General features: G+C 40.6%; 1 protein-coding gene and 1 pseudogene across 7 annotated transcripts in view; one reads left to right on the top strand and one right to left on the bottom strand.

The window, feature by feature from the left end:
• Window positions 1-23,450, bottom strand: part of LOC136857783 (E3 ubiquitin-protein ligase RNF19B) — a 649,393-nt gene that overhangs the window by 294,896 nt on the left and 331,047 nt on the right. The window contains exon 1 of one of the 7 annotated variants that reach the window (XM_067136696.2): window positions 20,236-20,256. The exons of the other annotated variants lie outside the window; for them this stretch is intronic. The gene's annotated coding sequence lies outside the window, so the exon portion shown is untranslated. Of the gene's footprint in view, window positions 1-20,235; window positions 20,257-23,450 lie in introns of those variants that run through there. 7 annotated transcript variants of the gene reach the window in all.
• On the top strand, window positions 17,784-20,025 carry LOC136875056 (S-adenosylmethionine synthase-like; annotated as a pseudogene).

Genomic DNA, 23,450 nt, shown 5'->3' on the forward strand with positions numbered 1-23,450 from the left:
TCGCTACTATGTATTTTCTGTACTGTTCTGTTCTCTATTACGGTGTTGAAACATGGACTTTAACGAAGTCTGGGTGTATGTGTTGTCTTCATCATCATTTCATCCTCATCACGACGCGCAGGTCGCCTACGGGAGTCAAATATAAAGACCTGCACCTGGCGAGCCGAACCCGTCCTGGGATATCCCGGCACTAAAAGCAATAAGACATTTCATTTCAGTCTCAAATTTTCAGTGCTTCATAGACTTATTTCCGAATAGTTGTCGCGCATTCAAGCTTATACATGAAAAATTATTTTTAAACAGTTCGTCGTGGGTCACTAAAACGTTAGTTAAACATTTCGAAATCTCCTTAAAGAAACTGCATTTGTAAAATCCTTATATGAGTCACCTGATTAACCAAAGACTAGTCCCAGACTCATAAGCACGGAAAGAAAAGGCTCGCAAAGAGAACCTCTATCCCGAAAGAAAGCCAAATGGTGTCGAACAAATTCAGAGCCACAGAAATTTCCGCAAAATCCCAACAAATGTTGGATACATTTCTCCAAGCATACTAATTTCAGTTCTTTTTGAATTCCCCACCTAAAGGGTCATAAATAATTCCAGAAATGCAGGCAAGTTTGTCAGTCTGAAGTCGTATTTGGGCACTGCAAGTCTCACTATAGCATTAGTCCGACTTCCAATTAACTTGGTAATTGTTAATAGTGAGTATGATCATCTCGCGAGTTATTTATTCTAACACCATAACACACACGATTTTTATGAAGTAGGATAAATTCATGTAATTCCGTGATAACGAATAAATGAGCTCTCACGAAGTAAGGTACCATCTTGAATGATCTTTCAAAGTTATCCGTCAGATAGCATCACTAATCAACAAGACGCGCAACTGCGTATGGAAGACTTGGAGCGAGTTCATTTCTAACAGGAAACCATTTGAGGCTCGGTTTCCGCTGATTTTGTACAGAATCCTTCATTTATTGTATTAAAAAAAGGCATTTCCTTATTTGCATTGTGTATCAATACAAATTCCTAAGCGAAATTGTTAAAAGACTTGGAATACATATACACGACAAGGATAAATGTAATCACTAGGGCTAGACTTTTCATGATGGAACATATATTTTTAGGACTGATAAGTTCCTTATATATATATATATATATATATATGTGTGTGTGTGTGTGTGTGTGTGTGTGTATATGTGTGTGTATATATGTATATATGAGGGTTTGCCGGCAAGAACCCCACTAGTCAGAAAATCACAATTATCACCATCAACATCTTGTACCAGCAATCATTCTCGCTACTTCTGTCTGTTACTTCTAACTTAGGAATAAGATATAGAGATAGCGGGTTCGAACCCCTACTGTCAGCAGCTCTGAAAGTAGCAAATGCTAGGGGATGGCTACCCGCTCCTAGCCCTTTCCTCGCGATCGTCAGTCTTCCTGACAACGGTAATTACAAGAAACATAAGGATCGGGTCGGGTGTCCTTCCTGACGGCAAAAGGCAATAAGTTGCCAGGATTTGAATCGCGGTATCCATCATTTTATTTCTGTAAGTGTCTGACTTGCGTGTATGCAGGAACAAGGTCATGCGTATTTTTTGCTGAGATAACATGCCACTTCCGTTCAGGTTTAAGCAAGCCGTGGCAGAAACTCACAGTACTGCTCCCATTTGGTCTTACAACTTGGAGGAGACAACATGCATACACAAAATTTATGATTTATTATTTTTCATCCTCCCTTTTTTTAACATGTAAGTATGTCAAGTGTAGTATCTCGCAACATTCTTGTCCGTGTGTTTCGAAAAAGAGTAACGTGTATGCGTATATCATGTTCTAGTCGATAATCCGTGTTGCGATGTATTTGCAATTACTAAGCGAGTGACCGAGCGAGTTGGCTACGCAGTGTGCTTTTTTGATTTTCGCATGACATATATCAGTGTTCTAGTCGATAACCCGTGTATTTGCAATCACTGAGCGTCTTAGCAGTGCGGTATGTGTAACCGAGCGAGTTAGCTACGCAGTATGGTTTTTTATTTTCGCACAAGACAAGGCAAATCATTTGAAGTTGTATGTTTGATATATTCATATTATCGTTTACTGAGCGAATTAGCTACGCAGTATGGTTTCTTCTGTAGTCTTTGATTTTCGCACTAGGCAAATCATTGAAGTTGTGCTTCCGCTATATCGTTTACTGAGCAAGTTAGCTACGCGATATGTGCACAGTGTGTTCCTATAGATTTTGATTTTCGTACTAGGAAAATCATTGAAGTTGTACTTTGTGTATCGTTTCCTAAGCGAGATAGCTACCCGATATGTGCACAGTGTGTTTCCGTAGTTTTTTAATTTTTACACTAGGAAAATCACTGAAGTTGTACTTTCGCTCTGAACACATCAAACAATTTTCTAATTACATGTTGAAGTTAACGACATCGAGTACAGTGTTTGATTCTAGTCTTGTTATGCTTTAATCTGATTTTCTTAGAACAAAGGTATCCCCTAACATGTTCTAAACACATGTTGTATCGAGTACAGTGTTCGATTCTAGTCTTGATTACTTATTTAGCGTTCTCAACACATTAATCTTCTAATCACATGTTGAAGTTAACAACATCGAGTACAGTGTTCGATTTTATTGTTATGTTTCTTTTGTAATCCGCAAGTCTAAACATGCACAATGATGTTATCGCTGCACACTCATGTCTTGGCGATGCATGCTGGATAAAGCTATGCCTTGACAGAGGAGGAGGAGGAGGAGGTAGAAAAGTTGGAGGATATAGAGGAGGCTATAACAGCCGCCGCCATCTTGTGTAGTATCCTCTAAGCGCTAATTAGCGTCGGGAAGGGCATCTTGTGGTAAACTAAGGATATTCCCCTTCATGACGGTAGATGAGAGGTTAGGTTCGCGTATGCACTAAAGTTTTACTGTTTAATGATGATAGCTAACGGAATTTTTCAAATTACCCGCCACTACATTTCAAAGGTATCTAGCTAAAGATAGCTGCACCGTGCCCTGTTGATTCAAGATAGCAGCTGGATAGAATTTCAAATTGCCGCCACCACATGTTAAAGGTATGTAGCTAAAGATAGCAGCACGATCCTTTGTTGATTAAAGATGGTCGCAGCTGTACGTGGAATTTTTTTAACTCGCCCACTACTACGATAAAGACAGCAGCACGGTGCTCTGTTGATTAAAGATGGCAGCTTGTCAAAAAAGCACATAGAATTTCAAATTACCGCCACCACATTTCATAGGTATGTAGCTAAAGATAGCAGCACGGTGTTCCGTTGATTAAAGTTGGCGGATGACAGCTGACGGATTTTTCAAATTGCCCGCTCTTAAGGTAGTAGCCGTAAAGATAGCAGCACGGTGCTCTGTTAATTAAAGATGGCTACTGTCAAAAAAGCACGTGGGTTTGTTTCCAAACAAGAGCACGTGGGATTTTTCAAATTGCCGCCACCACATTTCAAAGTTATGTAGCTAAAGATGGCAGCACGATGCTCTGTTGATTAAAGATGGCTGCTGTCAAAAAACATGTACAATTTTTCAAATTGCCCGCAGTGCCGTAAAGATAGCAGCACGGTGGTCTCTTGATTAAAGATGGCGGATGACAACTGTCAGAAAAAAACGTGGAAATTGCCCGCCACCACATGTCAAAGAATGAGGTTTAGTGCCATAAAGATAGCAGCACGATGCTGTGTTCATTAAAGATGGCTGCTGTCAGCTATCAAAAAAACGCGTGGCTGTCAAAAAAGCACGTGGCTTTCTTTTCCAATTCAAATCTCCCGCCAAAATTCAAATTTCCCGCGGGAGGAGACCTCTCCCGGGAGCCGGAGGTGGAGGAGGCCGCCGAACTCTCCACTTATACTACTTACATTGTTACCATACCCCTATGATCAAAGAGATATTCATGAATTTGGATTTTTGTTACTAACTCCATATCAGCACCGAGTCACGAGAAAATGGGTAAACAGAATTTAATGAAAATCGGTATGTAAAGTTTGAGAATAAGGAATTACAGTCTAGGATATAAACAATTTTATAAGACGCCCTAATATCACAGAGTCGAGAGAAAACTAATGTGAAGGCCTACAATTTAGAAAGCTCATCAAACTTAACAATAACATTACATTCACCACTGTTCGCTGTGATGTGCTTTGTGTCTTCAGTTTCCACTCATCTCCGATAGATACGATTAAAGCTGCGTACCGAGTATTTTTTTTTAAATCTGCTTTACCTCGCACCGACACAGATAGGTCTTATGGCGACGATGGGATGGGAAAGGGCTACGTGTGAAGGAAGCGGCCTTGACCTTAATTAAGGTACAATCAGGTGGGACTGGTGTGAAAATGGGAAACCACGAAATACCATCTTCAGAGCTGCCAACAGTGGGGTTCGAATCCACCATATCCCAGATGCAAGCTCACAGCTGCGCGCCCCTAACCACAGGGCCAACTCGTCCGGTTGTACCGAGTGTAACAAACAGCCTGCCTGAATATTGGCGGAAAGTAGCTGGGGAGTTATATAACTTTCTTCTTTAGCATGCCATTCCTCTGGTTCATAAATTTTCCAACACTACTGGTACGTAACACACTTGTTCATCATAGCATTCGAGCTATTCAATCTCTACTCTGAGGCACTGGCTGGAATGAGCAGTGTGGCATATTTAACGGAATAATGGCAGAGGAGTGTTCACGGCAGTCTGCGACCTGGTCATTCCAGCTCTGGACTGTACGATCGGTACCGTAGTACTGTTCCTTGAAAGTGAGAAAGTGTGCGATTTTTCATTTGATCGAGCATTTTATACGATAACATTGCTTTCAATCGCTACATTCCTACTGACGTTTTCGTAGTAACCTATGTTGAATTCAGTTTGGAAAACCACAAAGTCAGTCTTTCTGAGAATCCCGTAGCGAAGCACGGGTACATCAGCGAGTTTCGCATATAACACAATTTTTCTCCCTGTTCTTTCCTGTTCTGCTCCTGTATTTACTGTAAATGTATTTTTGTTAATGTCGTTGTTTATGTAAATATGTATTATATATGACTGTATAGTTTTTATTGGGTATATTCGTGTCCTTTGTAAATATTTATATCTCTTTCATTTTAGATTAATATCCATTGTACATAGCTCGGATCATTGTAATTCGGCGTCATGCTGTTGCTGATCCTGAATAAATAAATAAATAAATAAATAAATAAATAAATAAATAAATAAATAAATAAATAAATAAATAAATACATTTCAAACTGGACACTTCTCTTATTTTGACAGAATTTGGCCGCCCTGATATCAGACATGATGTGGGCTCTATTGCCTTCATTACAGCCGGTCAATAGCAACACAGAAAATGACTGCACTTGTCACATTTACAAGTGTCTCGTTTTAATTCTTCTATATAATTAAGAATACTTCTATGGGCGCATTAGTTGGTTTCTCTCTTCATCACTACTTCAAGTATCGCTTTACATCCGAAATATGGGTATACCCGCCATCGGATCGTTATCTCAAACACGCGGTCTCGTCATTCTGTAACTGCTCTACACAAGTCTCGTTGTGGAGAAGTCGCTGCGAGCAGGGCAAACAAACAAACAAACAAACAAACAAACAAACAAACAAACAAACAAACAAACAAACACACACACACACACCCGTTTTACGTTAACTACTCCACATCGCGAACTGGGATGTTAGATTCACTGTTTGAATACACTGAGGTTTGAGTAACAAACCAGGACCATTACGAACTGCCGACTAAAACACTTCGCATCCACGTGGTTACTACTGCCCACCTCATTTATTCAAAAACGCTACCCTCTAATCTCACTCATTTATAAACTGCAGTGCTCTATCACGGAGACATCGAACGCTGTCAGCAATGAGAATCACATAAACAATATTTAACAAATTCACACTGTGAACTGGATGTTAGGCTCTCTGCTTGAATACATGCGGGTTTGAACGAAAAACCACTGCCATTACGAACGGACAAACGAAACACTTAGTATCCGCGTAGTCACTGTTGCCAACGCAATTTTGTAGACTAAGATAATCTGATTATTTTTATAAAAGTATTCTATTAGGTATCGTGCACTTGTTTATCGTTCCTCCTCGTTACTTGTATTTAGTAAAAGAGATGAGTAAATTAGAAAGAATGTCATTTGAACTAGTACAGAAGTAATTTCGACCGCTTTCCTCTACATCCACTCCCACGAGCGTCATTGTCCATTTCCTCCTCCCGTAGCATTCACACACGGTTCCCACGTGCTAATTCTGAACGAGCTAATAAAAATAATTGGCTACGTGGGGATGATCAATGACCTACTAATAGCGCGAACTATGGCGTACTGTCCGAATTAACAACACAAAGGATTCCTGTGGTATGATAGGAGCTCGAAAAACATTACAGCTAAGTAAACTTTCGGTTATTTCGCATATCCATATGAGAATAGCAAAATTCCTATTCAAAGTCCCTCCTTTGCCGGGCTGAGTAGCTTGGACAGTACAGCGCTGGCCTTCTGAGCCCAACTTGGCATGTTCGATCCTGGCTCAGTCTGGTGGTATTTGAAGGTGCTCGTGTCAGTAAACTTACTGGCACGTTAAATAACTCCTGCGGGACAAAATTCCGGCACCTCGGCATCTCCGAAAACCGTAAAAGTAGTTAGTAGGGCGTAAAACCAATAGCATTATTATTTAAGTCCCTGCAAGACTCCCAACTTGTGACACAATCATATGTGGAAATAAAGAGACCTTAATCGAATATCAGCTTACCTGAGCATGATCGGTACCTTTAATCCTTCCAGTTCGACCTCGTTAAGTCAAGGCAGAAGCATTTGCTGACAATGGGGCTTGTACTAGAAGCTCCCGTTGCCAACCTAACCGCGCTGTGGTGGATGCTATTCAGTTTTCCAAGAACGCTTTGCCTTGCTGGTCCATATGCTGCACTGCCGTAGTCTAACCTGGATAAAATGTGTGCCCTATAAAATCGTAGGAGCACCGTGCGTCACCTCCCCCCCCCCCCCAAAGTAGCGCTGCTAAGATACTTCAAAATATTCAACTTCTCAGTGCATTGCACTTTTAACTGCTGCACGTGTGGCTCCCACGATAATTTGCTATTGGAAAGAAGCCCAAGAAATCGGTAAGTGCCAACTACAGGAAGGGCGACATTCCCTAAATAAAGCTCGAGGTGCGAGTGAAGAGTGCGCTTCCGGCAAAAGTGTACAACAGAGGTTTTTGCGGTTGAAAACCGAAAGCCATGTTCCACTCTCCTAATTGCTTGCTGTAATTGTCACTCTGCGACTGCCGTTGTGCAAGCTATAATGCAGAGCAAAATCGTCCACATATAGCGATGGTATTACTGCGGAACCAGCAGCAGCGACAATACCGTTTATGGCAATCGCGAATAGAGTGACACTAAGAACCGATCCAGGAGGGACTCCATTTTCCTGAACGTGGTATTGAGAATATGCCCTCCCAACTCGAACACGGAATAGACGGTGCGACAAAAAATTCGCATTAAATACCGGGAAGTTACCTCGAAATCTCCACTGATGCAGGACTGACAGTTTACCATATCGCCATGTGGTTTCATAGGACTCTTCTAAGTCAACGAAAACAGCCACGAAACGCTGTTTGTGGAGAAATGTATCCTGGATAGAACTCTCCAGGCATACCAAGTGGTCAGTGGTCGAGTGAGCGGCTCGAAAACCACATTGGTACTTGAACAAAGGACCTTTTTTCTCCAGACACCATACAAGTCGGCGATTTACCATCCTCTCAAACAGTTAGTAAGACAAGTAGGTCTGTAACTTCCTGCATAATTAGCATTTTTGTCAGACCTGAGGACAGGAATGACTATGCCCTCTCGCCACTGAGACGGAAACTCACCCTCTACCCAGATTCGGTTGAACACACGAAGGAGATATAAAAGACTATCCTCACTAAGGTGTTTCAACATCTAGTTGTGGACATTACCTGGTCCGGGAGCCGTGTCCTTGCAAAGCGTCAAGGCGCTGCGGAGTTCCCACTCCGTAAAGGGCACGTTATAGCCCCCTGAAGCTTGAGTGGCAAAACTGAGTTGATGACGTTCTGCCTCCCGCTTCCGAGCTAAGAAGTCGCAATGGGAATTCCCGGAGCCAGACAAACGAAATGACTGGCTAGGTGATTAGCAATCGAGAGTGGTTCGGTGACGATACTGCCGGCAATGGAGATTCCCGGTACTGAAGATGATCCATGTACACTCGAAATACGTCAAAGTTTAGTCCACACTTGAGATGACGGTGTATGTGACGTCATAGACGACATAAATCTCTCCCACAAAGCTTTCTTACTCTGTCGAATAAGAACTCGCGCCTTAGCACAGAGTTCTTTAAATGTTACCAAGTCGGCCACAGTAGGCTGCCTACGATAGCGTTTATGAGCGCGACGGCGTTCTTTGATAGCTGCTGCAATTTCTTCGTTCCACCAAGGAACCAGTTTTTGGCGAGAAGTCCCTGAAAACGATGGAATGGACTCCTCAGCAGCAGCAAGAATAACTTGTGTTATGTAAGTTATATCGCCGTCTACGCTCCGCCTGGTCACGTCGTTAAAGACAGCTAGTGATGTGAAATTTGGCCAATCACCATGTTTAAGAATCTATCAAGGAGGAGCCTCGACGTACATCTGTTTCAACAAAGTAAGAACAATGGGGAAAATGGTTACTGTCACAGAGATCATCGTGTGTATTCCACCGAAACAGCGGAACCAACGTTCGGCTGCATAGACTACGTCTATGAAGAAAATGTGCCATAACGTATAGTGAAATGAGTTGGTTCACCTGTGTTCAAAATACATACCTAAATCCAGCTGTCTTACTAATGTTTCCAACTCCCTTTCTCTAAGGCAAGGCGTTTCAGAGCCCCATATAGGGTGATGGGCTTTAAAATCGCCCAATAAGAGGAATGGAGGTGGACGATGATCTATAAGATCAGTGACATCATTTATATTAAGAGGCTGGCCTGGTGGAAAATAAACATTACACGCTGTTGCTACGACAGGCAGCGGAACGCGAACTGCTACAGTCTCCAGAAGGGTTCTTAGTGGAACCTCTTCACTGTAGGTATCAGAACGGACAGAAATGCCAACGCCACCGGAAGCCCGGTTAGTATAAAGTCGTTCTGTCGAGTATAATCGAAAATTTCTCAAGACCGTATCATGACCTGGTCTGAGATTTGTTTCCTGAATGCAGACTATACTTGCCGAATACTCATTAATGAACTGGCGCAGCTCGGCAAGGTGCCTATCATAACCGTTACAATTCCATTGTAACAGTGCCATAGTGTGGGTGTGGACTTCTGAGGTTTGGGTTAGAAGCAAAGAGATGCTACTAAATCTACACTCACATCCCCATCCGAAGACCGAGATAAATGCTCTGGTGACGAGTGATGCGCGCTTTGAACTTCGACGTATTCCAGGGGCGGGGTTTCTTCCTACGAGGGGAGCGCGCAAGTTTTTCAGGCGCAGACTCAGACCCTCCAGGTGGAGGGCGTGAAACCCCATTCGTAGGAGATGTAGAAGGGCGTTCTTTCCCGCCGTCGATTCTTGTTTAGACGGGACTTCCCAGCCCTGGTCGACGATGCCGCCTCCGCCGGCATAGCCGTGGCTTTCACCGACTTCTTGAAGGAAGGAGATTTTTTATATATACAGTATATTATAGTCAAACAGTTAAGTCAACTGATTCATGGTAGTCTTGTTAGCATGCTACTTTTCTAACGTTTGCACGGGGTAGAAGGTAAGGCCCAATCAACACAAAACCAGTTTTACAATGACAAAACTTTTAATGTCCACCTATTTTTGCGTCATCTACAGCTGTACAAAGAAACGGATAATAGGCAAATTATATAAAACTCATGATAGACATTAAATTGTGCATGATATAAAGCCCTATGAAATCTACATTAAAACAATGACACATAATAAAACCTTATTGAACAAGTTAAAGACTTGCGAGTTAAACATGTACTGAATGCTGAATAACAGTTCTCAAGTTGATTCATGTCCATGTGGACATACAGTAGTAAGCTCAATAAATTTGGTGAGCGGTTTACAATTATAAAATATTTTGTGTTTTAAAACATTTTTGGACCTTAATTCAACTACGGTTCATAAACTGCGGAGTCATCTTAAAAAATCGTGAATACTGCTTAATAAAATTTAGGTATGACGGAATTCTTCTGTATCTAAGGCCTATGAGGTGGAAATACATAAATAACTCCTTAAGATGTAAACATGATCTATGTTTCTCAGTTCAAATGTGGAACCCCATACGGCCGTAGACTGATCGTAATGCAAATAACGTGCAGTAATACCAGTTTACCATTATTATTATTGTTAAGGAGATATCCGTGGTAGTTAGAGGTGAAAGAAGGTGCGGGCGGGAATAGGTCTCAACTACAAAATTAAAGTTAATTTAAAACTTTAACAAAGGTTATATTTTCAAAACTTAACAATGGTGACATAGAATTTGTAAACTTAACAAGTCAACAACAAGCCAAAATCAGGTACAAAGAAATCACAAGATTCAGGGGGTTAGTACAAGATCTGGGCTTCGAGCCCCAAGTATAATTTCTGAGCTCTCAGCTCACAATAACAAGATACCAAAGGGCAGAACACCCTTAATTACATAGAGCATTAGCTCCCAACTTTACATCTCAAGCCTCTCTAAGGCACTTTTACCGCAGCTTTATAAAGAGCTGTCCCGCTCTCGATCTTTCAATCCTATAAAGGCAATAACGGACTCTTACACAACCTGCCATCAAGGCATAATAAGGAAACAGGGGTATATCGTACCCAATCTACTGGGCCTTCGCAGGAAGGAAAACAAAACGGGTTAAGTAAATGGCCCAAAATACAAAATTGAATGGAGGCACTCCTACACCAAGTTTTGTCTAAAACCTATGTGGCGCTAGGCCGATCATACAGGGGCTAATCCCAAGCTAGGGAGGTGACACGTATGAGAAAACTTACTACATTAAAGAAGAGAAGGACGGTTATGAAAGCGTAGTCACCTCCTTTTCAAAAATGAAGGGGAGTTCGAGAGGGTGAAGCACTCTCTATCCCCGCTTTACAGTAATTTATAAATTTTACATAGAAAATAATTTACATTTTAAAAAGGTAGGTTACATACTAAAGGTTTCGAACCCTCCCCGAGAGTTAAACTGCTGAGCTAGCAAGAAAAGAAGATGTTAACAGGCCATTACCTTGTAGAAGAATAGCTGCTTGAAGAAAGAGGCGCTTCCCGCCCCCTGCTACATATTCACACACTAAGATGTTACAGAAGTGGCACCGAGACAAGAAAATCAGCAGTTTATATCCCCTCGTGGAACATTCGAGACCTTTCAGGAATGAGTAGACACACCCTTTCGCTTTCATTGGATAACAGCAAAAACTAATACACAAGACGAGGAAGAAACACCGTATTGGTGGAAAATTAATTACGTAAATTCATGATTGGCTACCTTCAAAACAGGCGGAAAGAAAGGATTTATATTGCCAACCCATAAACCACAGAACAAAATTTAGTAAAAACAAAACTTAGGAATACCATATTTCTTCAGGAGAATCCATTCCTTTACACCAGAGTGCGTTATCATAGTTTTTGGTAGAGACCTCTGTTAGAGAATGTCCCAACTTCTTGATACGGAGCAAACAAACACAAATCGAAATAGACACAGTTCAGAACACTTCAAAATTACCAAATTTACAGTAGTGACATCTTCCGAGAAACCGTTGAGTTAATTCAGTTTGTTAAAGTTCAGGCTTTCTCCTGTAGAGGAGTTTCAACTGGCGCAATATTTGAATTAGCGGCGTGGAGGTGTACCGCCCGGTACAATTATTATTATTATTATTATTATTATTATTATTATTATTATTTCATTATGCCCACTCGTAGAACACGTTGGAACTTGTTCGTTGGCTTGATTTTCGCCTTCCTGTTCTTCCAAAATTCCTTCCTGAACTCACTGTGTTCACTCTTCCTTTCTTCTGACCACTTTGTACCAGTCCTGCTGCTAGTTTTCACCACAAATGTATATTTACTTTATTTACTGAGGTCCTAAAACTTCGCTATTTTTCATTATGTATTCCCTGATGTTCAATTCATTCAGGTTTCCCTTTGTTTCCTTCATCCAATATATTTTTGTTGTTGTTGTTGTTTTTGAGTTTATTACTTAGAGTAATATCAACAATCCAGCTCTACACATTGTGATCACCACACCAACTACTTACTTTCAACTTGTGAACCCGGCATGATGGATCGTATCTTAATTAACATCTGTCATTCTTTAAATTATGTGTCACGACTGTTTAAGCTCTTTATATCCACATAATTTCCATAAATGAACTTATTCCTTTTGCCTTGTATTGCATACAGGGGATAGGTCCAGCCAATAAAAATTCATTGTCTTTGTAATACTTTTCCAGCAGGGTAATAACATTTCCACACATGTTTCTAACGAGGGGCAATTACGTAAAAAACATTAATTATATTAACGCAAACAGTTAGCTTAGTAAGGAGGCCTGGACCAGACTGAACGCCAACTTCGATTGAGGACATGGAACTACCAGAAGAAGAAGAAGAAGAAGAAGAAGAAGAAGAAGAAGAAGAAGAAGAAGAAGAAGGTAGTCGATCAAAGCTACTTTATATTAATTATTATTATCATTATCATCATAATTTATTTACTTATTCACTTATTTTAAATTGTATTTAATTAGAAATCGCCAAGGGATAATTACGAGAATTAATATTATTATTATTAACTATTAATAGCTGATGTACCCGTACTTCGCTACGGAATTCTACACTGCATACAGAAATTCTAGGTTAGGTAGCGTACAACGTCTTTCCTTATGTGAAGACTGGGTTCGGAAATTTTCATTGTAATGGTAGGCCCTCTTGGCTACCATCAGTCACAATCAAGTTGGGAGAAGGGGGCGGGGGGGGGGGTGCGAATATTGTAGAGTCCCAGGGCAAAAACAACGCCCTTTTACTCATTTGTTTTATATGAGTACCCAATGAGTCGGAAAATTTCGATTCACTACACTGGCGGGGGGGACTAACTGACTTGGAAGCAAATTTTTCTTCCAACCCAGAGGTAAAAACCCCCTCTTCGCTGCTAATTTGGAATAATGAATGCAGATTTTTTTTTTAAGAACAGGAAGAAGCTTTTCTTAAGAAACGGCTCTTTTCAGGGTTGAATTTCCAGTTATTTAGTGAATTGTGGCACTATAATTTGGAATAGACCGCAATTGTAGTTCTAGCCAGGTCATAAGTGAGCCTCTACCATTATTCCGTTAAGTGTGCACAGTGATCATTCCCATCAGCACGTCAGAGTAGGGATCGAGTAGCTGGAATACTATTATAAACCAGTGTGTTACGTACAAACAATATCAGAAAATGCATAGACCAGAGGAACGACACGCTAAAGAAGAAAGTTATTTAACTCCCCAGCTATTTCCCGCCATTATTTAGGCAGGCTGTTATACTCGGTACGCAGCGTATTCCCCCTGTGGGTGGGGGCGGTAGAATAACACCCATGGTATCTCCTGCCTGTCGTAACAGGCGACTAAAAGGGGCCCTAGGGGTTCGGAACTTTGGAGCGTGGGTTGGCGACCATGGGGCCCTTCCTGGCATTGCTTCCACTTACTTGTGCCAGGCCCCTCACTTTCATCTATCCTATCCGACCTCTCTTGGTCAACTCTTGTTTCTTTTCCGACCCCGACGCTATTAGGTTTCCGAGGGCTAGGGAGTCCTTCATTTTCACGCCCTTCGTGGTCCTTGGCTTTCTTTGGACGATACTTCATTTTTCAAAGTGTCGGATCCCTTCCATATTTTCTTTCTGATTAGTGTTAATGGACGATGGTTGCCTAGTTGTACTTCCTCTTGAAACAATAATCACCACCACGCAGCAGTAATTCCATCTATCGGAGATGAGCGGCAGCATAAGAGACAACGAATATCACAACAAATCACGGTCAATGTAATGTTATTGTTGATCAGTTTTATGAGCTTTCGACACTGTAGGCCTTCACATTTAGTTTTCTTCCGACTCTCAAATACCACTCTTATTATAGTCCATACGGTAAAACTGAATAAAACATACGTAAATGATCGGAAATTGTATTCTTTGGAACTTTTGTTATGTAGTACTTTTCGATAGGACCAATAACGGAGGTATTTACAAATTACGTTTTATGCGCCCTTCCCTAAACTACCATTTCATCCAGGGTGAATAAATTTGTTTATAGCTTAGACTGTAGTTTCTTATTCCCCGACTCTAGATACCAATTTTCATTAAGTTCTGTTTACCCATTGTCTCGTGGCTCGGCGTTGACATGGGTTTAGAAACAAAAATACAAATTCATAAATCTCTGTTAATCATAGCCAGGACGGTAAAAATGTATAAACATAAATTATCTTAAATTTAACTCTATATAACTTTAGTTATGTAGAATTTATCGATAGGACAGCCAATAACATAAATATTTGAGAATTAAATTGTAGGCCTTACCCTAAACTACCATTTCACTCAGCGTGAATATAAGTAGTTATATCCTATAGTGGCTCATTCCCCGACTTAACATAATGATTTCCATTAAATTCTCTTCAGCCATTTTTTCGTGATGCGCGTACATACATACAGACAGACAGAAATTACGGAAAAGTAAAATGTGCATTTCCTTGTTAATGTGGACATGACCGATACAGAAATACCATTCTTTTTAAATTCTGAGCAATGTATGGACAAAACTCTTATTTTATATGATATATATATATATACATCTTTAAATGCTAAAAGTGATGCTTAATAGTGCAGCAAGTACATTTTTTTATGTCAAGTAACAATTAATGCTCAAGAGCTAGGCAAGTGTTTTATTAGAGTACAATCGGTCTGTTTTCAGACGAACTTTGCTTTACGGTAGTGAAAGCTGGGTGGATTCAGGATATATTGTAAGTTAAAAGTAACCGACGTGAGCGTAGCGGGATCGATTTCTGGTACAAAACGGTGGGAACAATGGGAGGAGGGTACTTGGAATGAGGAGATAAAGGCCTTAGGAATGAATTCGATGGATGAAGCTGTACGCATAAACCGGCTTTGATGGTGGGGTCATGTGAGGCGAATGGATGAGGTTAGGTTACCTAGGAGAATGTCCGGCTCCATGGCTAAGTGGTTAGCATGCTGGCCTTTGGTCACAGGGGTCCCGGGTTCGATTCCCGGCAGGGTCGGGAATTTTAACCACAATTGGTTAATTTCGCTGGCAAGGGGGCTGGGTGTATGTGTCGTATTATCATTTCATCCTCATCATGTCGCCTACGGGGGTCAAATCAAAAGACCTGCACCTGGCGAGCCGAACATGTCCTCGGACACTCCCGACACTAAAAGCCATACGCCATTTCATTACCTGGGAGAATAATGGACTCTGTCATGGAGGGTAAGAGGAGAGAAAGACCACGACGTGACGTTTAGACTCAGCTTGTAACGATTTAAAGATATGAGGTATAAAACTAATCGACGTCACAGAACGAACAATCACTCATCATTATTTTAAAATACAGGTAGCTGGGTCTTGATTTTATCCCCAGCTGTGTGTAGTTAAAGGACGGCGACCACCTGCATCTGCGCCATTAGTACATTGTGTGGGCCTGGCCATGACTAGAGACAGCCGTGGGTTTATGAATCAGCTGAGCAGTGACAGGAACAATAATAGCTACCCTAGCTGCTTCTTGCATGATGGCACTGTTGAGCGTCAGGTCTCCTGATCTCATGCTACTAAAAGAGGAAACTTCTCTAGATACTCGATTCCGAGAACCGATTTGTACATTCAAACTGTTAACCTCATATCCTTGTCGGCAATAGTGGAGCAGTGCCTGATATTATATAAAACGTGTCCGTCCACGTGAAGTCTGGCTTGCATGTATTATGAAGTAAAGCTCCCTATGACGCTTGCTATTTAACGTGACTTGTTGACCTTCGAATACTGAACAACTCTGATGCCAAGTTTTATTTCCAAATACACGTGTGAATTTAATTCTTATAAATCTTATTGAACGTATCCAAAGTTCCTTTTTTTATACACCGTTTCAAACATATTACAAAAACGCAAGACATTTTCTTTTCTTCTTTAAGTCTTTTTATTTTAACGCAATGTCATATTATTCGTCGGGATATCCTCTGCTGCTTCAGAAGAATCAAATTCAATTTCACAGGCGGTAAATTCCCTTAAAAGATACAGCCACAGAAATCGCAACTTAGAAACATTTACTTTCCTCCGTCTTGCATTCTGTATCAATGTGACTTAGAACAAATTACAATTTCTCATATTTCATCACACATTTATTTATTTACTGTGAACATACCAGTTCATGAGTCCCAATTACAATGTTCACAACAACTTACCACCGAGCGAGTTGGCAGTGCGGTTAGTGTTGGGCAGCTATGTACTTACATTCGGGAGATAGTGGGTTCGAGCGCCACCGTTGACCGCCTTGAAGATGGTTTTCCGTGGTTTTCAAGTTTTACACCAGGCAAATAATTAAGGCCACGGCTACATCCTTGCCACTTCAAGCCCTTTCCTATCCCATGGTCGACGTAAGACCTGTCTGTGTAGGTGCGACCTATAATAAAACTGTTACCGAGCGAGTTGGTAACGCTGTTTGCATCGTGTAGCTAAGAGCTTGTATTAGTTGGATAGTGAGTTCGAACCCTACTGTCGGCAGCCTTGAAGATGATTTTCCATGGATTTCCCATTTTTACACCAGGCAAATGCGGGGATGTACCTTAATTACGGCTACGGTCGCTTCCTGCTCAGTCCTATTCCATCGTCGCCTTAAGACCTGTCTGTGTCGGTGCGAAGTTAAACAAATAGACAACTGTTACATACATGTAAAATAATTAACAAATGTGTTCTTTAAATTAAATGTATTATAATTCAAAATAGGTGCAATGCGTATAGTATGAAAATTAGCCTTTGCAAGACTACAGTGGTATCAGGGGGTAAGAAATCCAAGAGAAATGAATGCCAGATTGGGGATACAAAGCTGGAACAGGTAGACAATTTCTAGTATTTAGGCTGTGTGTTCTCCCAGGATAACAGTATGGTAAGTGAGATCGAATCAAGGTGCAGTAAAGCTAATGCAGTGAGCTCGCAGTTGATATCAACAGTATTCTGTAAGAGGAAGTCAGCTCCCAGACGAAACTATCTTTACATCGGTCTGTTTTCAGATCAACTTTGCTTTACGGGAGTGAAAGCTGGGTGGACTCAGGATATATTATTCATAAGTTAGAAGTAACAGACATGAAAGTAGCGAGAATGATCGCTGGTACAAACAGGTGGTAACAATGGCAGGAGGGTACTCGGAATGAAGAGCTAAAGGGTAAGTTAGGAATGAACTTTATAGACGAAGCTGTACGCATAAACCAGTTTCTTTTAATAATAATAATAATAATAATAATAATAATAATAATAATAATAATAATAATAATAATAATAATAATAATGTTACTTGTTTTACGTCCCACTAACTACTTTTTAAGGTCTTCGGAGACGCAGAGGTGCCGGAATTTAGTCCCGCAGGAGTTCTTTTACGTGCCAGTAAATCTGCCGACACGGGGCTGTCGTATTTGAGCACCTTCAAATACCACCGGACTGAGCCAGGATCGAACCTGCCAAGCTGGGGTTAGAAGGCCAGCGCCTTAACCGTTTGAGCCACTCAGCCCGGCTAAACCAGTTTCGGAGGTGGGAATATCCCTCTTTTCCACAGTAGCTTCCGATGCAGTAGCAGAATTGGGATGTAGGTTCAGAATGCCCGAGACTTCAACTCCGTATATCAATGGTTACCATGAAAACGGACACATGGAACCAGAACTCATTGAAGAGGATACATTTTTGTTCACTTCAGAATCTGTTGGAGAAGGCCATCCAGATAAAATGCGTGATCAAATAAGCGATGCTATACTCGACGCTCATCTGCGGCAAGATCCTGATGCAAAGGTTGCCTGTGAAACTGTAACAAAGACTGGAATGATCCTTCTTTGTGGGGAGATCACGTCGAAGGCCAATGTTGATTACCAGAAGGTGGTCCGTGAAACAGTTAAACACATTGGTTATGATGATTCTACCAAAGGATTTGATTACAAGATCTGCAACGTGCTGCTGGCTCTGGACCAACAATCCCCTAACATAGCTGCTGGTGTGCATCTAAACCGCAATGACGATGATGTCGGGGAAGGGGACCAGGGTCTAATGTTTGTTATGCAACTGACGAAGCAGAGGAATGCATGCCTTTAACTGTTGTGCTCGCACACAGGCTTAATCAAAGAATTGCTGATTTGAGAAGAAGTGGCGAATTCTGGTGGGCACGGCCGGATTCCAAGACCCAGGTAACCTGCGAGTATTATATGTCACACGGTGCGTGCATTCCACAACGAGTACATACTGTAGTGGTCTCTGTTCAACATTCCGAAAAAATCAGCCTTGATGACCTTCGTATAGAAGTGATGAACAAAGTAGTCAGGGTGGTAATTCCTGAGAGATACCTGGATGATAGAACTACCTTTCACATCAATCCATGTGGACTCTTCGTTGTTGGTGGCCCACAGAGTGATGCTGGTCTTACGGGTCGTAAAATCATTGTTGATACCTATGGTGGTTGGAGAGCACATGGTGGTTGTGCCTTCTCAGGAAAGGATTTCACCAAAGTGGATCGTTCAGCAGCATATGCTGCTCGTTGGGTAGCTAAAAGTCTTGTTAAGGCTGGACTCTGCAGGCGCTGCCTGGTGCAGGTATCGTATGCTATTGGAGTAGCAGAGCCCCCGTCTATCACTGTATTTGACTACGGAACATCCAAAAAAACACAAAGAGAGCTTTTGAGGATTGTTCAAAGCAATTTTGATCTTCGTCCAGGGCGGATAGTCAAGGAGTTGAATCTTCGAAACCCTATCTATCAACAAACCAGTACCTATGGCCATTTTGGACGTGACATCTTTCCTTGGGAGCAGCCGAAGACCTTGATAGTTTGATGAAGGGAAAAATGAAAGGACTCTATTGTGAAACATGGCAGTTTTACAATTCCATCAACTCTTTCTCTTACTTATTTTAATTGCTATATCTCATTCACATTATTTGTTTTAATGTTGAATTGTGTATATACTGGCAATAAGTGTCGTAACCCAAGTGTATGATGAGTGTATGATACAGATAAGGCGAGATGGCGAAGTCTCTTGCTGATGTTTAGGTATTCTGAACCTTAGCAAATGTCCAAAGGCCATACTGTGCATTTTTATGAGAGCTAGAGTTATATACAGGTGCTTTGGTACACTTTTTTTTAAATGTATATTTATATTGAATTAGTGAAGGCAAGGCTTTCTAGAGGAAGTATGTTATTTCCTTTTGATTTTTTCTGTGTATATTTTGTTCGAGAAAAGTTTTTTATTAGTATCTAGCTTCTGTATTTAAACTCTCCTCTTCTATTGTATAGTATGGCCTTATTATGATTTGTTCCCTGATAGCCTTTTCTCGGTGGACCCGAGATTGAACACCAGTGTAATAGATCGAATTGGAGGTAGGGGAAGGGGGGGAAACAAAGCTTGTCTCTTAAGAGATCACAGTGATGGGCTGATTTGTTGTTGCCCTCACTGCAAATGTGTGTGGCCAAGAAAGCACCTTTCCCACTAGAGATTTTTCTCTTGGTGGAAACTTCGCACATTTTGTGTTGTGTTTACGAAAAAGAATCTAATGGAAAAGAGCATTTCCGAAAACACTCCGATCTGTTAAGACACAAGGGAGAGGTAGCAGATGTGTGTAGGCTACTACTCCCGATGCATTTAATGAAGTAGATCTGTAGGCACTGAATTGCATAAAATATGTATTGATGTTTAGTACAAAATTCAGTGCTGAACTAGATCGTTCGTTGAACTTGTTTTAATTTTTCCTCTGCTACATCTTTGATCTTCCCCTTGTATTATAAGCATTAATATTACGATACTGTTTATTTTATTTTTTCTTCCGTATAAATGTGCACGTGGAGAAAAATGAACGTCTTAAGGTGGGAATATGTGAGGCGAATATATGAGGAAAGACTACCTAGGAAATTAATGGACTCTGTTATAGAGGGTAAGAGAAGTAGAGGGTCAGCAAGATGACGATGGTTACACTCTGTTTCTAATGATTTAAAGGTAAGAGGTATAGAACTACTTACAAATAGAGGATTGTGGCAGCGGTCAGTAAATTCACAGAGGCTTGCAGACTGAACGCTGAAAGACAAAACAGTCTATAATCAAGAGGTATAATGTATGTATGTATGTATGTATGTATGTATGTACGTATGTACGTACACTGTTCAAAATAGCCAGTAGCTTTGAGCGATTGTAGGTATCAGGCAAAATCTGCTAATTTCGCAGCATTAAAGCTTTTGTTGAATGATTTTAGTTTTTTGCTTAACTGCTTTACGTCGCACCGACACAGAGGTCTTATGGCGACGATGGGGGTATGAAAGGGCTAGGAGTGGGAAGGAAGCGGCCGTGGCCTAAAGGTGCAGCCCCAGCATTTGCCTGGTGTGAAAATGGGAAACCACGGAAAACCATCTTCAGGGCTGCCAAAATTGGGGTTCGAACCCACTATCTCCCGGATGCAAGCTCACAGTTGCGCACTCCTAACCGCACGGCCAATTCGACAGGTAATGATTTTAGTAAAAATGTTGTAAGAAAGTTCCTTCGATATAATAACCAGCCAGTCGATATACCTCGCTTGGATGGTGTAATCTCTGTCTTGTGCAAGTTCATTTTAGCACGGTAAAATAGTTCTTTAAAAGGTTGGAGAGACGGTGTTCCAGGAGCTCGGTAATTTCGCAGTAGTACCCACAAAGTTTTTAAGAACTCATCTGTCATTTTATTATCTAGCTTATTGTATTGTATGTAACTAACGTGTTACACAAACGCATTAAATACATTTTCATATCAGAAAACTATGTATTATATTGATTGTTTACTGAATAATTATTAATTAATGAACTGATTGGAATATTAATTAAACCAATTTCTTCGTTCTGACATTTATGAAAGAAATTAAATGCAAAGCAGGACCAAGTTACATGAAACATAGATTTTTTTACTGAAAGTTGACAGAGAGTAAGAATGAATTAACGAATTAATTAATTTATATCTTATGTTAAGTAGTTCATCCGAATCTGCTTTGAGTATAAACGGCATATGAACTCAGCGAAGTATGACTTCAGTCCTTGACATGTCTCATGAAACCAACACTCACACTTCAGGCGTTGTAAATCCTTATTTCTGTAACCTTCTCCGTATTTGCGCCTTGGTTTGGTCATAGTCACAAAAAATGTTAACTCGATAACTTAACGCTTACGGATTTCTACCACTTTAACTATACATTATGAACTCGGCGGCTGAGTGGCTCAGACGGATAAGGCACTGGCTTTCTGAGACCAAGTTGGCAGGTTCGATCCTCGCTCAGTCCGGTGGTATTTGAAGGTGCTAAAATACGTCAGCCCCGTGTCGGTACATTTACCGGCATGAAAAGAACTCCTGTCGGACAAAATGCCGGCACCTCGGCGTCGCTAAAACCCTAAAGTAGTTAGTGGAACGTAAAACCATTATTATTATTATTATTATTATTATTATTATTATTATTATTATTATTATTATTATTATTATTATTATTATTATTATTATTATTACACTGTGACCTTAAACTTGCAACTCACGCTCCAGTTCAACTGCTCTCGCGGCAGTCAACGTAAACTATTGCTACGAATTTGTCAGGAGTGGGAAAGAAGCGACCGTGGCCTTAATGAAGGTACAACCCAAGCTTTTGCCTGGAGTGAAAATGGGAAACCACGGAAAACCATTTTCAAGGCTGCCGATACTGGGGTTCACACCCACTGTCTCCCGGATGCAAGATCACAGCTGCGCGCCCCTAACCGCACGACCAACTACCCCGGTAAATGGGAAATTTAAGACTGGCATTGAAACGACTCTGGAAATGGCTTAAGATATACTAACAAAAAAGATCTCAAAAGAAAGAGAATATGAAGAATACAAGCGCACTTTTGTAATCACAGTTCTGCATACACTGATGATATCCGTCTATAAATACAACACAACCTCTCAGACAGAACTACAGCAAAAAAATCTCACAGCAACAGATGAAGATAGTGCTGTAAATTCCAACAGAATGCGTTTCGCCATATCATTTTGAAACATAATCCGAGCGGTGTTGTTATAGAACCGCGACTTTAGGTTGACATGAACTCTCCTTCGTAGCAAATTCATAATACTTTATACTGCGAAATTAGCCGAGTTTTTCTAATACCAAATAATTTATATTAGTAATTTTAATGACGGTGTTTCGAACGATACAAGATGGCAATAAGAAGTAAGGTAAGAAATAAGATGACAATGGTGAAGTATTGTAATGGATAGCGACTTCTGGTCCAGCACGGATGCTGAAATAGAGGGTATGTGTGTATTAGCAAGTTCAATAGTCAAGCTAGTTGTTTTAAGCCACTCTGCTCGGTGTTTTAGAAAGATCTCACGCAGTCAGAATACGAAATAGAAGCACTTCTTTCCGCCAAAAAAGAATTTTCTTGATCTTTGGATGAATTCCGGTATACTTGAAATTCCTTCAAACATCTACTGTAATACTTCCTGGTATTCTGCTAACTGACTATATAAATGAAAATTGTGTGAACTAGTTAAATTTTATTCTCTGTTGGTACGGTATATTCTAGACCATAGTACCGAACTCGGATGTAAGGTCCATTTTTGAACCATTAAGCGAATCTGGCTGCATTTAACTTCCACGTATAATACAGTCGACTATTTGAGTTCACGTGCAGAGTGATTTAATAATAAAACTTGCTTCACTATGCATCTTTGAACATAACTAGTTATCGCTCTTACAGTATATCAGGCTGTTAGCTGACGCCTTTGTCATATCAAGTACTGTTGCATCACACGATAAAACGTTTTTGCTAACGTTCTTGATAATCGCATAGCTAGTTCACGAGACGTCAATCTGAATGATTTCAAAATCATACAAAGCCTCAATCTTCTGTTCATACTTGTATCACTGTAAAGTAACTGAATTAAAGGAGGATTTACTCTCTACCATCTGAAACTAATCCGCGCAGTATGGGTGACAAATATTATCTTTAAAAATATTTCTACGAAATGCCCTGTCCACAAAGTAAAGTAACCAATATAGCATTTGTGACGAAAGTACCGATCCGAATGTGCTGACAGAATACGACAAACTCTACTTTATACAGATGATGGTGATGGTTATTGCTTTAAGTGGTAGCTTAACTAGGCAACTACTCTCTACATATTCTACACAAAGAATTGAGAACAATAACATTTTTATAAATTTACTCTATGCAGTACCAAATTA

This window comes from Anabrus simplex, chromosome 1 (assembly GCF_040414725.1).
Source record: "Anabrus simplex isolate iqAnaSimp1 chromosome 1, ASM4041472v1, whole genome shotgun sequence".
NCBI classification, from domain to species: Eukaryota; Metazoa; Arthropoda; class Insecta; order Orthoptera; family Tettigoniidae; genus Anabrus; species Anabrus simplex.